Consider the following 16,178-nt stretch of genomic DNA (forward strand, 5'->3'; position numbering starts at 1 on the left):
CCTCACATTTATCTGAATTAAACTCCATCTGCCACTTCTCAGCCCATTGGCCCATCTGGTCCAGATCCTGTTGTAATCTGAGGAAACCTTCTTCTCTGTCCACTACACCTCCAATTTTGGTGTCATGAGCAAACTTACTAACTATACCTCTTGTGCTCACATTCAAATTATATAAATGATGAAAAGTAGTGGACCCAGCACTAATCCTTGTGGCACTGCACTGGTCACGGCCTCCAGTCAGAAAAACTACCCTCCACCACCACCCTCTGTCTTCTACCTTTGAGCCAGTTCTGTATCCAAATGTCCATATTACAGTCTTGCTCACCAGTCTCCCATGGGGAACCTTGTTGAACTCCTTAATGGAGTCCATATAAATCACCTTGACTGTTCTGCCTTCATCAATTCTCTTTGTTACTTCTTCAAAAAAAACTCAATCAAGTTTGTGAGACATGATTTCCCACGCATAAAGCCATGTTGACTATCTCTAATCATTCCTTGCTTTTCCAAATACATGTACACCCTGTCCCTCAGGATTCCCTCTAACAACTTGCCTGCCACCGACATCAGGCTCACTGGTCTATAGTTCCCTGGCTTGTCCTTACCACCCTTCTTAAACAGTGGCACCACGTTAGCCAACCTCCAGTCTTCCGGCACCTCACCTGTGACTATCAATGATACAAACATCTCAGTAAGAGGCCCAGCAATCACTTCCCTGGCTTCCCATAGAGTTCTAGGGTACACCTGATCAGGTCAGGCTCTCTGCCTTTATTCCTGATGAAGGGCTTTTGCCCGAAACGTTGATTTTGCAGGCTCTCTGTCTTTATTCCTGATGAAGGGCTTTTGCCCGAAACGTCGATTTTGCTGCTCGTCGGATGCTGCCTGAATTGCTGTGCTCTTCCAGCACCACTGATCCAGAATCCGTTTAGTATATGCCCCATCTCCTGCGGCACGACACAAAGGCCGCCTTGCTGATCTTTGAGGGGCCTATTCTCTCCCGAGTTACTCTTTTGTCCTTAATGTATTTGTAAAAACCCTTTGGATTTTTCTTAACTCTATTTGCCAAAGCTATCTCATGTCCCCTTTTTTCCCTCCTGATTTCTCTTTTAAGTATACTCCTACTGCCTTCATACTCTTCTAAAGATTCACTCAATCTATCCTGTCTATACTTGACATGTGCTTCCTTTTTTTTCTTAACCAAACCCTCAATGTTTTTAGTCATCCAGCATTCCCTCCACCTACCAGCCTTTTCTTTCACCGTGACAGGAATATACTTTCTCTGGACTTTCATTATCTCATTTCTGAAGGCTTCTCATTTTCCAGCTGTCCCTTTACCTACAAACATCTGACCCCAATCAGCTTTTGAAAGTTCTTGCCTAATACCGTCAAAATTGGTCTTCCTCCAATTTAGAACTTCAACTTTTAGATCTTATCTATCCTTTTCCATCACCATTTTAAACCCAGAATAATTATGGTCGCTGGCCCCAAAGTGCTCCCCTACTTACACCTCAGTCACCTGCCCTGCCTTATTTTCCAAGAGTAAGTCAAGTTTTGTACATTCTCTATTTGGTACATCCACATCCTGAATCAGAAAACTTTCTTGTACACACTTAACAAATTCCTCTCCATCTCAACCCTTGATGCTATGACAGTCCCAGTCTATGTTTGGAAAGTTAAAATCCCCTACCATAACCACCCTATTATTCTTACAGATAACTGAGAACTCCTTATAAATTTGTTTCTCAGTTTCCCCCTGACTATTAAGGGGTCTATAATACATCTTCAAAGAACTTGACCAAATTAGTCAAACAAGATTTGCCCTTCATAAAACCACGCTTAATGAAGGTTGATTCAGTAGGGCCTTCATACTGCGTGATCTAGCTCACCAAAAAGATAAGAATAACAATGTCACATCGGATTATTAATTTCCTCCAAATCACCATCATGACCTAGGCATATATTATTGTTTCTTTATTATTGCGTTCATAAGGAGAGCTTCATAACCAGTGGCAAGAGGAAGAACACAGCATCACAAGGACTTCAGTACTTGGAGAAGAACTACCATCAATTATTAGGACAATTGGGATGGACAATAATGGTCAAAGGATGCTTTATTTTACATTATTTAATGTTAGACTGAATCAGTTTTAATTGACATTTCAAAAAGTCAGGCAAAATGAAAGAAGTAGTAAAGGTAGTCCTGATAATAAAGGCAGATATAAGGGCAATAGTGAGAAGGATTTTCGTTCAGAAGAGTAGGAAAAGAATCATGCAGGAGATAAAGAAGAGACAGAAAAGAGTAACTAGAGTAGTTTACGGGTTCCCATAAAAGTAGTGATATTGTTAGCAGAGTGTGTTAATCAAGTAAAAGGCGTTCATAACAAAGGTATAATGCAATAAATGTGAGGACTTTATCTTCATATTGGCAAATCAAATTGGTTTGGGTGATAAATTCATAGAATACATTGAGAAACATTCATAGAACAATACACCATGGAACAAAACAGGAAAGATACATTTTTAGATCTTGAGCAAAGAGATATGATTAATTTGAGTTCATGTAGTAAGGGATCATGCATGGAAGATTGAGTGTAATATGACAGAATTTCATGTTAATGTCAGCAATAATGTTCTTGCTTCCAAAACGAGAGGATCAAATTTACTTCAAGTTATGAGAAATGAATCAGTCAGCAGTTGAAAAATAAAAGGCATGACAATCAATTATGTAAGTATTTCATTATTCTCAAGAGAATAGTGAGAAGTAAAAAGTCCATGGTTGAGAAGTGGATATTTGTGGATAACTAAAAAGAGGAAAGGATAGCATTAGACTAGACAAGGTTCCGCATGGTAGACTGGTTATAAGGTTAGATCACATAGGATCCGGGGGAGCTCGCCAAATGGGGTACAAAATTGCTTTGGAGATAGGAGACAGAGGGTGGTAGTAGAAGGTTGTTATTTGGACTGGAGGCCTGTTGCCAGTGGATTGGCGCAAGGATCGGTGCTGGGTGCACAGTTGTCTGTTATTTATATAAATGATTTAGATGAGGGTATAGGAGACATGACTAGTGAGTTTGCAGATGACACCAGAATTTGTGGTATAGTGGACAGTGAAAAAGGTTATCTAAGCGTACAATGGGATCTTGATCACCTGGGCCAGTGGACTGATGAATGGCAGATGGAGTTTGATTTAAATAAGTGCATGGGTTGGCATTTTGGTAAGACAAACAGGGGCAAAACTTATGCAATTAATGGTCGAGACCTGGGGAGTGTTGTCAAACAGAGATATCTAGGGGTGCAAGAACATAGTCCCTTGAAAGTGGTGTCATAGATAGGATGATGAAGAAGACATTTGGCATTCCTGCTTTCATCAGTCAGAGCATTTGAGTACCGAATTTGGGATGTCATGTCATGGCTATACAATACATTGGTTAGGCCACATTTGGAGTATTGCATACAATTTTAGCTGCCCTGCTATAGGAAGCAAGTTATTCAACTGGAAAGAGTGCAAAAAAGCTTTAGAAGGATGTTACCCGAGACTGGAGGGTCTGAATTTTAAGGAGAGGCTGGATAGACTGGGAATTTTTTCACTGGAACGTGGGAGGCTGAGTGTTGACCTTAGAGAGGTTTTAGAAAATTTTGGGAAGATTTGTAGCTCTGGTTGAGGATCTGCATGTAGGTTTGCTTGCTGAGCTGGAAGGTTCGTTTTCAAATGTTTCATCACCATACTAGGTAACATCTTCAGTGAGCCTCTAGATGAAGCACTGGTGGTGTAGCCCTCTTTCTATTTATAGGCTTGGGTTTCCTTAAGTTGGTGATGTCATTTCCTATGGTGCTGTCATTTCCTATGGTGATGCCATTTCCTGTTCTTTTTCTCAGGGTGTGGTAAACGGGATCCAAGTCAATGTGTTTGTTGATAGTGTTCTGGTTGGAATGACGTGCTTCAAGGAATTCTTGTGCGTGTCTCTGTTTCACTTGTCCGAGGATGGATGTGTTGTCCCAGTCGAAGTGGTGTCCTATCTCATCTGTATGTAAGGATACTAGTGAGAGTGGGCCATGCCTTTTTGTGGCTAGGTGATGTTCATATATTCTGGTGGCTAGTTTTCTGCCTGTTTGTCCAATGTAGTGTTTGTTATAGTTCTTGCAAGGTATTTTGTAAATGACATTAATTTTGCTTGTTGTCTGTGTAGAGTCTTTCAAGTTCATTAGCTGCTGTTTTAGTGTGTGTTGGGTTTGTGGGCTATCACGATGCCAAGGGGTCTGAATAGTCTGGCAGTTATTTCCGTGATGTCTTTGATGTAGGGGAGAGTTGCTAGGATTTCTGGACATGTTTTGTTTGCTTGTTTGGGTTTGTTGCTGAGAAATTGGTGGACTATGTTCATTGGGTACCCATTCTTCTTGAATACACTGTATAGGTGATTTTCTTCTGCTCTGCGTAGTTGCTGCAGTGTGTGGTGGCTCGTCAAAATAATGTTCTAATGCAGCTTCGTTTGTGGATGTTGGGACGACAGCTTCTGTAGTTCAATATTTGGTCCGTGTTGTTGTTTTCCTGTAGACGCTGGTTTGAAGTTCCCATTGGCTGTTTGCTCTACTGATACATCTAGGAATGGCAGTTTGTTGTTGCTTTCCTCCTCTTTGGAGAATTTTATGCCAGTAAGGATATTATTGATGTCTTGAAGGTATCCTTTAGTTTGTTTTGCTTAGTCATCCACGTAGTGGACCCAAAGTTTGGGTTGGATATTTAGCTGTTTGTTCAAGTCTCTGCATTACTGCATCTGCTAAGCAATATATCAATATCCTGATATTGGGGATCCCATGGGTTTGTCTGTAGGTTTTATTGTTGAGGTGACGTGGGTGGTAAGGCATAGCTCCACTAGCTTGAAGATACTATCCTTGCTGATGAAGTTGGTAGTGTTTGGTGTATGTGTCTTTGGTTCTTCTAATAGTGTAGTCAGGGTTTCCTTGGCCAGGTTGATGTTGATGGATATGAGCAGGGCTGTTACGCCAAAGGAGACCATTATTTCATCCTCTTCTTTCTTGGTGTCTTTGTGGTCTTTAGGAATTCTTGGGTGGAGTGGATGGAGTGGCGTGAGTCTCCTACTAAGTGTTTTAGTCTTTGATGTCGCTTCTTGGCCAATCTATGAGTTGGTGTTCCAGGTAGCGAGACTGTGGGTCTGAGGGAGGCTTCTGATTTGAATTTTGTGTAATCTGTAGAAGTGTGGTGTAATGGATCCATCTGGTTTCATTTTTTGGAAGTCAATCTTATTTATTTATTTACTTATTTCTCCAAATTTCTGAAATTTTTTGAGTAGGGCTGTGATTTGGTTTTCTAGTTGTGGGGCCGGGGTCTATCGCCACTTGTTGGTAAGTATTCGTATTTGCAAGTAGTGCGTTTGCTTTCTCAATGTAGCCTCTTTGATTTAAAATGACTGTCAAGTGTCCTTTGTCTATAGGTAGGATAATAATGTTTTTATCTTTTTTTAGTCTTTCTAGTGTTTTCCTTTCTTGTGTATTGAGTGTATTTCCTTCCTTTTTCCTGCTTAATTTTGGTGCGGCTGCCTGTCTGATGGTTTGGTGGGTTTCTTCTGTGAGTTGGTTGTCTTTCAGTGTTGTTTCTACTGCTGCTAAGAAATCTTTCTTGTCCGCATCCTGGAAGTTGTAATTTAAATTAGAGAGGTGTATAAAATTATAAGAGGTATAGATAAGGTGAATGGCCAAGGTCTTTTCCTCAGGGTAAGAAAGTCCAAAACTAGAGGGCATTGGTTTGAAGTGAGAGATGAAAGATTTAGAAGGGACCTGAGGGGCAACATTTTTGCACAGAAGGTGGTGTATGGAATGAGCTGCCAGAGGGGTAGAGGTGAATGCAATTACAACATTTAAAAGACATTTGAACAGGGTACTAGATAGGAAGGATTTAGAGGGATATGGACCAACTACAAACAAATTGGACTAGTTCACTTTAGTAAACTTGGTTGGCATGGACGATTTGGGCTGATGGGTCTGTTCCCATACCGTGTGACTCCGTGACTCCGTGACTCCATGACTCTGATTAAAAGAAGAGGATTATTATGTTGCCCAGATCAATTATACGTTTGGGACTTGAGTGTATTTTGTAAACCAACAAAGGATGGCCAGAAAATGATAAGGAAGAATAAAATACAACATAAAAATAAATGTCAAGAGCTTGCCAGGTGCAAAATTGAAGAGATTTGTAACTAAATATGGGTCCTTTGGAGCTGAGACAGGAGAAATTATAATGAGAAAGAAATGACAAAGAAGATAAACAAATATTTTGTGTCATTCTTCACAGGAGATCATGAAAAAGATCTTATCAGAAACAGAGCAGATTCAAGGCTCATAGAAGACACAGAAAATTAATTAGTATTAGTACAGAAAATGTACTTGAAAAATTAATGGGACAAAAAGCCAACAAATCTCATGTACCTGGCCTATATTCTACAGTTCTAAAAGAGGTAGCTGTCAAAATTGTTGAAGCATTTATTTTAATACTCCTTGTAATATTCTTTGTAATAATTTGGAGGTGTCCCAGTGTATTTGTGGGTAACCAATATAGTATTGCTTTTCAAGAAAAAGAGCAGACAGGACAATTGTTTGACCTAAGTCATTGTGAAAATGCTGGAATATATTATTAAAGATGTGGTAACAGGGCAGATAGAAAATCATAATTATGATTAGTACATTTATCATGGCTTCATGAAAGAGGAACTATGTGTGATCAATCTGTTAGGTTTTTGGAGAATAGATCTGTAGGATGGATAAAGGGAGATGGCGGATGTCGTATTTATGGATTTTCAAAAAACTTTCAAACGGTATGGGGCCATGAGATTGTTGGGAATGAATTTAATATATTTGTATAAATTGGTTAAAAGACAGAAAAAGCAGGATGCAAAAATAAACAGGTCATTTTCAGGTTGGCAGGCTGTTAGCAGTGATTCTCATGAGAATCGGTTTTTGAGCTTCATTTGGAACTGCTCTTTATTTATTAAATAGTATTGTGGAACGTCAAAGATCACACAGGGCTCTTTTTAAATATCCCATTCAAAAGCTTTACCTTAGATATCAAAGTACTCCCTCATTGTTGCACTGAAGTGCAAGGCTAGTTCTGGAGTGCAGCTTATCCCCACACTATTTTGACTTGGAACAAAATGTCATCTTTGAGCTAGTACTGACATTTGTTACATACAAGCCATGTCCAAATGACTCCTCTTCATGCTTCAGAGCTCCTAACAACAAAAGGCCTTTGTGCAAAATTCAAGTCTCAATTATAAGTGAGTTTCTCGCAAAAATGGGAAATGGTAAAAGGAAGTTACCATAGTTCTTTAATTCTTGTACCAGAATGCTTAATGACAAGTTAATTTCCATTAGACCACAAGGCCATAGGAAATAGGAACAGGAATAGGCTATTCAGCCCTTTGATATTGGCTCCACCATTCATTAGGATCATGGCTGATGTGACACTCCTTGTCCACGTTCCTGTCCTTTTACACCAAACCATTGATTCCCCCAATAATCAAGAATATATCTACTTCAGTCCTATCTCACAAGGACTGCTCCCCGTGGTTCTTGGTAGCAAGGACTCACCACCCTCTGAGAGACGAAATTCCTCCTCACCTTAGTCTAAATTGGCACCCCTTTGTTCTTGTGACTATGCCCTCTGGTCCTAAACTCTCCCATGAGGGGGAATATACTCTCAGCATTTACTGTATTAAGCCCTGTAAGAATCCTATTTGGTTCAATAAGATCACCTCTCATTCTTCCGTTGCAATGAGTAGAGTCCCCATGGTAAGGCTGTGGGGAATGTTGTTGAACAAAGAGACCTAGGGGTGTGGCGGTATAGTTCCTTGAAAGTGGTGCTGCTGGTAGAAAAGATGATGATGAAGGCATTTGGCACACTTGCCTTCATTGGTCAGAACATTGAGTACAGGAATTGGTATGTCATTTTGCAGCTGTACAGGACATTCGTGAGGCCACTTGCAGAACACTGCATACAATCCTGGTCACCCTTCAGTAGGAAAGATGTTGTTAAACTTGAGAGGGTACAAGGATGTTGGCAGCACTGGAGGGTTCAAGCGAGAGGGAGAGGCTAAATAAGCTGAGGCTATTTTTCCATGGAACTTCAGAGGATGAGGGGTAACCTTATAGAAGTTTATAAAATCATGAGGGGCATGGATAGGGTGAATTGACAACGTCTTTCCCATAGGATGGGGGAGTCCAAAACTAGAAGGCATTTGTTTAAGGTGAGAAGGGAAGGATTTAAAATTGACCAAAGGGGTAACTTTTTCACACAGAGGCGGGTACATGTATGGAACAAGGGAAATGGTGGAGGTGCGTAGAATTACTGCATTCAAAAGGCATCTGGAGGTGTACATGAATAGGAAGAGTTTAGAGGGATAAGTACGAAATGCTGGCAAATGGGGTTAGGTCAGATTGGGACGCACTGGTCCAAAGGGTCTGTTTTGTATGATTCTTTATGTATTGTTTCCAGCAGCAGTCATCAGTGATTCAGTTAAACAAGGATTTGTGAGACCATATCTTGAAAACTGTGTACAGTTTTGGTCTGATTATTTAAGGAAGGATGTAAAAACATTGGAGGCAGTTCAGTAGAGGTTTACTAGGTTGGTACCAGGAATGAGCAGGTTGTTTTATAAAGGTAGATTGGATGGGGTTTGTTTGTTTCTAATGGGATTTAGAAGAGTGAGGAGTGAGTTAATTGAAGTCGATAAGACCCTGAATGGTTTTAAGAACATGGACGTGGAAGGGATATTTCCTCTTCTGGGTCACTCCAAAGCTAAGGGGCACTGCTTCAAAATTAGGGGCTGCCCTTACAGGACAAGGATGAGAAGGAATTCAATTTTTGTTTTTTGTCATGTGAGTGTTGTGCGATTTAAGATCTCACTGCCTTAGAAGATGGTGGAGGTGGGATCATTGAATATTTTTAAGACTGACAAAGACAGGTTGTTGTTAGGCAAGAGAATCAAAGGTTATCTGGGTGGATGGGAACGTGAAATTCAAAGCACAAACAATACAGATCGGCCAAGATCTTATTGAATTGCAACGCTGGCTTGAGGGGCTAAATGGTCTACTTCTGCTTCTAACCTATGTGTTCATTTGGGGGTTGGTTAGCTCATTTGGCTGGCTGGAGAGTGAAGCCTGTGTGGGTTCAATTCCCATAGCAGGCAATGTGACCATGAAGGTCCGACCTTCTCAACCGTGTCCTTCACCTGAGGTGTGGTGACCACCACCAGCCATCTGTCTGTAACGAGAGAGCAGCCGTATGATCTATGGTAGTATGACAATGTTACCTATATGTTTGTATGAGCATCTGCGTTTCTGATTATTAACAACTTGCAAATTTTAACAGTAAAATTTGCTACTATCCTTCTCAGTGACTACTTTCTCCAAGTGAGAGCTAATAGCTTTGCTTGTTGGATGTCTGAAATATGTAATAGTTATTTACAAAGTGGGTATGTGAGACGACAAAAAAAAAACCCAAAGTTAGTAGGTCTGCTGATAGAAGATTAAAATCGTATCAACATTTTAGGGCAGATAGAGAAAATGATGTGTGACTTTACAGGACCTGGTTACCTGAGAATATTGTCAATGTTTGGCCAGTCATATTTGGTTATTAATGAGGTCTAAAGTGATTAGTGGGACCTGTCTCTGGAGATGCTGATGCTTTCTCATTCACTCAAAATAATCCTGCAAGTCAGTGCCTTTTTGGTTACTGGGTTGGCAAGTACAAGAAACTTTCCAGTTCTTTATGATGGTAAATCATTCAGTTTGATTTGGTTACATTCCAGCATTACGTATGGGGAAATTGAAAACCATGGCCCTAGCCAACTTGGATGGGGAAGGTCAGAGAGAGTGTGTATTCCATATGTAGCAAACAAAATGAGACTCTGACGATCATTCTTGAGTCTTTCAGTAAGTTGACTTGGAAGCTGTTAATGAGTTTCCATACATGTCAGATTGACCAAAAAGGTAAGATTTTATTTTTAGTTTTGAAAGCTTTGGATAATAAATTTAATTGAAGTGATGTTTTCTGTGTAAGTTCTTTGATCTTTGATTTACTGCTTTATTCTGCTTTTCATTTGAATCATTTTCCATTTCAGCGTTTTCCTCTTCTCTTCCCGTGGTAGTCTGTTTATACTTACAGGGGGGTCCCTGATTTACGAATGTCCAACTTACGTGCTTATGAATGCAATCCCATACAGGGATGTATTTTTAAAGACCTGACATATGAACATTTCCTGTACGTAAGAACAGCTGCTTTCCATTGTCCAGCAGTGTGTTCTGACTTGTGTACAAATCGATTTGCGAATGGACTCCAGAACGGACCCTGTTTGCAACCCTGGGATTGCCTGAACTTACAATTGTCTGTTGCCTGTTGCGAGCTTCGTATCTTTCAATGTGATACAACTAAAAACAGAAATAGCTGCTTGCACTCTGCCACCAGCAACAATATCAACGATGCATACCAGTAATACATTGATTAATTGATCAGTATGCATCTTGACATCTGGATTGTTGACATTTCCTTGAACCCTGCTGATGATACCAGTACCACCTTTCTACTGGACTAAATTGATTTTAGGACATGTACCAGGTACTTGCCACAAGACTGCAGGAGATCAGGCACAGAAGTTGATTTCTTCTTGAAGTAATTAGATCATTAGAAATAAAATATGAAAAATAAAATGATATTCTCAACAAAATTGTTTGTTTTTGTGTGCCAAGCCACCCATGGCGATTTTCATTACGAAGTAGTAAGCCTTCTAATTCCAACACAAAGAAACAATGTCAGCTGTGTGGAGCTATGAGCTGTAGGTGAAAGTAAAGAAGAAAAGGGAGAGTGACCTCTAAACTTGAAATATTTTAAATGAGAATCTTCAGTGTTGAATCAATGCAAATTATCTCTTTAATATTGTTTAGTTTGTGCAAACGTCAATGATCCTCCTCATCTCTACACCAAGTGCCCAAATTTGTTATTTAAGAAAAATATTGATACAAATTTTGTAAAAGTCCTGCCTCAGTTCAGTGTGATTTACTTTCTCATTTGCTAATCTCACTACGCTGTGCCATGGAAATCTCTGTACACAGGAAGGAAATGGATACTTAAGAAATATGCCACTGTAGCGTATCAGATAAACAGCACTGAATTCAGGAAGCACTTGCAGATGTCCGAGAAAGCAAACTTTCACTTAATTGGGTGCAGATACTGTGGAATAGGATTGCACTTGAAAAGAGCAGGTAATAGGAAGCAGTGTAATAGCTGTATAGCTGCATTTTACATGATGTTAACTGGCTCCAGTTGGAAATTGTTCAAAGGGGCAGGCATGCATGTGCAAGAAGCTGCTGCTTTGATAAAACAGTGAAAACTAAATGAAAGTACAGAGCACTGTGATGACAGCTAGATAGTCAAGTATAGCATTATTAATGACCTTGCAGACCACTTGTGGTTTATGGAATATGAGAGGTATTTATATTATTGAAGCCTGAGAAGAAAGAGTTGTATTAAATGTCTCCTTCCTGTATCTATCCTATTATTTGCTGTACCCTACCCAATGTTAACTGCTGCTTTCAGTTCATGTTGTGGCATGATTCCAGCAACCAATACTAAGCACAGAAATTGAAACTGTTGTGATGGCTTTGTGTTTTGCAGTGACTTTTAACAACCAACCTTGATGCATGAACTACTCAACACAGTAAGTAGCCCTTCTATTTGCAATACTCACTACGTTAGTTGATGTACAGATTCAGATTTGGAATGAGACTTTAAACAATATATTTTAACTTTGATCGTTATAAATGGGTTGGCAGAGACTGGGTGAAAAAAAAACCCTTAGCTAATGAAATTTGCATTGTTTATTCAGGTCTTGGTTTCATTCTTAAGATGATTAAGAAAGTGTTTCTTTTATGGAGTCTACTGTGTTAAAATGTGAATGCTATTATATTTTTCTAAGGATGTTTATTTCAACCAGTTATTAACAGTATAGTAGAAGTTGCTTTAGTTTTTATCTAAGCTTGTAAATTCCTGGGTATTATACTTGGTTTCTTCTGAACTTATTGATCTTAAGCTGAGCTTGATTTCCTTGAATTTTTTGATCATGTTTAGGAGAGTCGTTAGTCTGCTCAGCTCAGATTCAAGTCCCATCAACCCAGCTGAAAAGTGCACATATACAACTGCTTAATATTGGCACTTGCTAAAATCATAGCATTATAGAATGGTAATAGCGCAGGAAGCCATTTGGTGCATCCTGTCTATTCTCTTCAAGAACAACTTGGCTGGTCCTAGTCCCCTGCTCTTTTCCTGCAGCCGTGCAAGTGTTCTCTCCTTAGAGAGTGGGATATGTGGATGGCTCAGTGGTTAGTACTGCTAACTCACAGCACCAAGGACCTGGGTTCAATTCTAGCCTTCGGTGATTGTGTGGTGTTTGCATGTTCTCTTTGTGTCTGCGTGGCTTTCCTCTGACAGTCCAAACATGTCCAGGTTAGGTGGGTTGGCTGTGCTAAATTGCCCATAGTGTCTTGGGATGTGTAGGCGAGGTGGACTCTTCACCCTTACTTCTCTTAGTATTAATTTCACAGGATGTGGCATCACAGGCTAAGTGGTATTTATTGCCCATTCCTATTTGCCTAGAGGGAGTCAACCACATTGCTTTGAGTCTGGAGTCATATGTAAGCCAGACCAGGTAAGGATGGCAGATTTCCTTCCCTAAAGAACATTTGAAAGAACCAGATGGATTTTCCCCAACAATGGTTTCCTGGACATCATTAGACTCTTAATGTTAGGTTTTCATTTTTTAATTCAAATTCCACCTTCTGCCATGGTAGGATTTGAACCCAGGCCCCCAGAATGTTACCTGGGTCTCTGGATTTATAGTCTAACTATAATACCACGAGTCCATTTTTGGATTTTTGAGTGCATCCATGCATCTAGTCCTGGTTATTTCATAACTTTAGGTACAGTCAGCCTTTCTAATACTTGCATTCTATCCATTTTCAGCTCATCCAATATCCTCATTGCCTCTTCTTTTAATGAGGCTTTAGCAGAATCTTATTCTCTGATAAAGACAAATAGAAGTACTCATTCAGTACCCCAACCATGCCCCCTGCCTTGATGTACAAATCCCCTTTGGTCCCTAATCTGCCCATCCCTCAAGTTACTGCCCTTCTACTATTTATGTTCTGACGGAAGATTCTTGGATTCTCTTTAATATTATTTCACACAATTTCACTTCGCATCTCTCAATTCCACTTTCATTTGCCGCTCTGAAATTTATTCAGCCTGATTTTTGCTCATTTTACCAGTCTGCGATCTACCACATGCTCTCTTTCTCTGTTTGTTATCCTCTACCTCTTTTGTCATCCAGGGACCTCTAGATTCGTTTGTCTCACAGCTGTGGCAAAAGTTTCCCCTCTTTAAAAAACAATCCGTTGCTCCATTACGGTTTTGTTTGCCAATTTTTCATTTTAATTTATCCGAACCAGATTTGTTCTTGCCATTGAAAAATAGCTTTTTCCCATTTAATTATTTTCACCCTGGATTGATTCTTGTGTATTTCCACAGTTAATCTAAACCTTATAGCACCGTGATCATTGTTCTTTAAATATTTCCTGACTGAATACTTGATCCAACTGGTTTGCCAGAATCAGATCCAACAATGATGCCTTTTTTGTTGAACCAGAAACATTTCAAAAACACTTCCTTTTCTTATTGTTTACACAATTACAGTTCTATCCCCAGTTATATTAAGGCAACTAAATCCTATTTTACTGCTCTGTATTTTATGAGCTGTCTCCAATTTCCATATAAATTTGCTCCTCAATATCTTTCCCCCCCAGTTGATGGCCTTTGGGATACACTTAATAGTTTTTTATTCACTCTATTGTTTCTTAAATCTAACCAAATAAATTCTGTCCATGGCCCTTCTAGGGTCTCTCTCCATGATATTATTGTTAGTCCATGCTGTCAACCCTCTTAATTTCTTTCTTTCCCTATCTTTCCTGAACAGCTTGTATCCAGATATATTTAGAATCCACTCCTGTCCTATTTTTGAGCAAGACCTCTGTTGCTGCCACATTCCCACTGTGCAATCTGCATCTACAGCTCACCAACCTTATTTACCACACTCCATGCATGAGGCAGCCATGATCTTGTTAAACAGTGGAACAGATTGAAGGGCTGAATGGCCAACTCCTATGTCATGTCATGTGAAGTTAATTCAGAACCAATCCCAACGTTTCAGAAATCCAAAGACCTCTTTTCTGCAGTATCTTGCCAGCCATGCATTTATCTGCTATATCTTCTTATTTCTGTTCTTGCTAGTGAGTGACACCAGGATATTACAATAGACAATAGACAATAGGTGCAGGAGTAGGCCATTCTGCCCTTTGAGCCTGCACCACCATTCAATATGATCATGGCTGATCATCCTTAATCAGTATCCTGTTCCTGCCTTATCTCCATAACCTTGATTCCACTATCCTTGAGAGCTCTATCCAACTCTTTCTTATATGAATCCAGAGACTGGGCCTCCACTGCCCGCTGGGGTAGAGCATTCCACACAGCCACCACTCTCTGGGTGAAGACGTTTCTCCTCATCTCTGTCCTAAATGATCTACCCTGTATTTTTAAGCTGTGTCCTCTGGTTCGGCACTCACCCATCAGCGGAAACATGTTTCCTGCTGCCAGAGTGTCCAATCCTTTCATAATCTTTTACATCTCAATCAGATCCCCTCTCAGTCTTTTAAAAGCAAGGGTATACAAGCCCAGTCACTTCAGTCTTTCAGTGTAAGGTAATCCCGCCATTCCAGGAATTGACTTCGTGAACCTACGCTGCACTCCCTCAATAGCCAGAAAGTCTTTCCTCAAATTTGGAGACCAGAACAGCACACAATACTCCAGGTGTGGTCTCACCAGGGCCCTGTACAGCTGCAGAAGAACCTCTTTGCTTCTATACTCACTTACTTCCTTTGAGGTCCTGCATTAGTGTCTTTCTTAGCTCCATAGAGTTTTCCTGCAGGTCACATTCCTCTATCTACCAGGCTTCACCGACTCAGTGTACCATCCTGAGTTCACGACTGAGAATGCAGCAATTCCAGGCTGTGTACAAACTATAGAATTGCCAATCAGTATTGCTGCCCAATCTTCCTTCTCCATACCAAACAACAGAGCCAGCTGCTGTGCTGGAAACTCCCCAAAGATACCATGTAAAAAGATTACATTCAGGGCTGAACATCAGTGGGTGGAGGAGAGGCATTCCATGGACTTGTGCACTTCCTACCTAGTCCTCCCAGATACTCATTGCTTGGCACTTGTGTGGCACAAATATCTCTTGCCACTTGTCAGTCCACGCCTAGGTATTTTTCAGGTTTTGGTGCGTTTGGCCAAGGATTACTTCAATATCTGAGGCGTTGAGAGTGGTGCTGAACTCTGTGCTATCATTGGCAAACATCCTCACCTTATGATGGATGAAAGGCTTATGATGAACCAGTTGAAGTTGGTTAGGATGAGGATACTATTTTGCGGAAATCCCGCAAAGATGTCTTGGAGCTGGGATAATTAACCTCCAACAATCACAACTGTCTTCCTCTGAGCTCAGTATAACTCTAATCAGCAAGAGGGATTTCCTCCTAATGCCCTTCAACTTCAGTTTTGGTATCTTGACGCCTTGATGTTAAGTGCAGTCACTTTAATCGCACCTCTGAAATTCAGCTGTTCTGTCAATGTTTGAACTAAGTCTATAATGAGGTCTGGAGCTGAGTGGCCCTGGTAGATCCCAAACTGAACGTCAGTGAGTAGGTGTCATGTGGAGTGAATTGAATTGGGGGAAGACTGGCATCTGTGATGCTCAGGACCTCTGAAGGAGGCTAGATGGATCATTCATTCGGCACTTCTGAATGAAGTTTGGTGCAAATGATTCAGCCTTGACTTTTACCACACAACACAATGGAGAGCGTTCTCAATGTGAAGACAGGACCTCTTCTCCACAGTGGAGTGGAGTGTACAGTGATAACTCCTAATGACACTCATAGAGTCACAGAGGTCTACAACACAGAAAAATGCCCTTCAGCCCATTGACTCTGTGTCAGTCAAAAAAGCCACTTAACTATTCTAACCCCTTTGCAAGGACTTGGCCCATATCCCGGCATGCCTTGGC

At 40.4% G+C, this 16,178-nt stretch overlaps 1 protein-coding gene across 3 annotated transcripts in view; it reads left to right on the forward strand.

Moving 5' to 3' along the window:
- sulf1 (sulfatase 1) overlaps positions 1 to 16,178 on the forward strand; it is a 388,338-nt gene that overhangs the window by 193,294 nt on the left and 178,866 nt on the right. For all 3 annotated transcript variants that reach the window (XM_087985955.1, XM_087985957.1, XM_087985956.1), the window contains exon 3: positions 11,678 to 11,720. The gene's annotated coding sequence lies outside the window, so the exon portion shown is untranslated. The remainder of the gene's footprint in view (positions 1 to 11,677; positions 11,721 to 16,178) is intronic.

This window comes from Chiloscyllium plagiosum, unplaced genomic scaffold (assembly GCF_037043375.1).
Source record: "Chiloscyllium plagiosum isolate Xiang-an unplaced genomic scaffold, Cpla_swu_hap1 HiC_scaffold_4, whole genome shotgun sequence".
Classification (NCBI taxonomy): Eukaryota; Metazoa; Chordata; class Chondrichthyes; order Orectolobiformes; family Hemiscylliidae; genus Chiloscyllium; species Chiloscyllium plagiosum.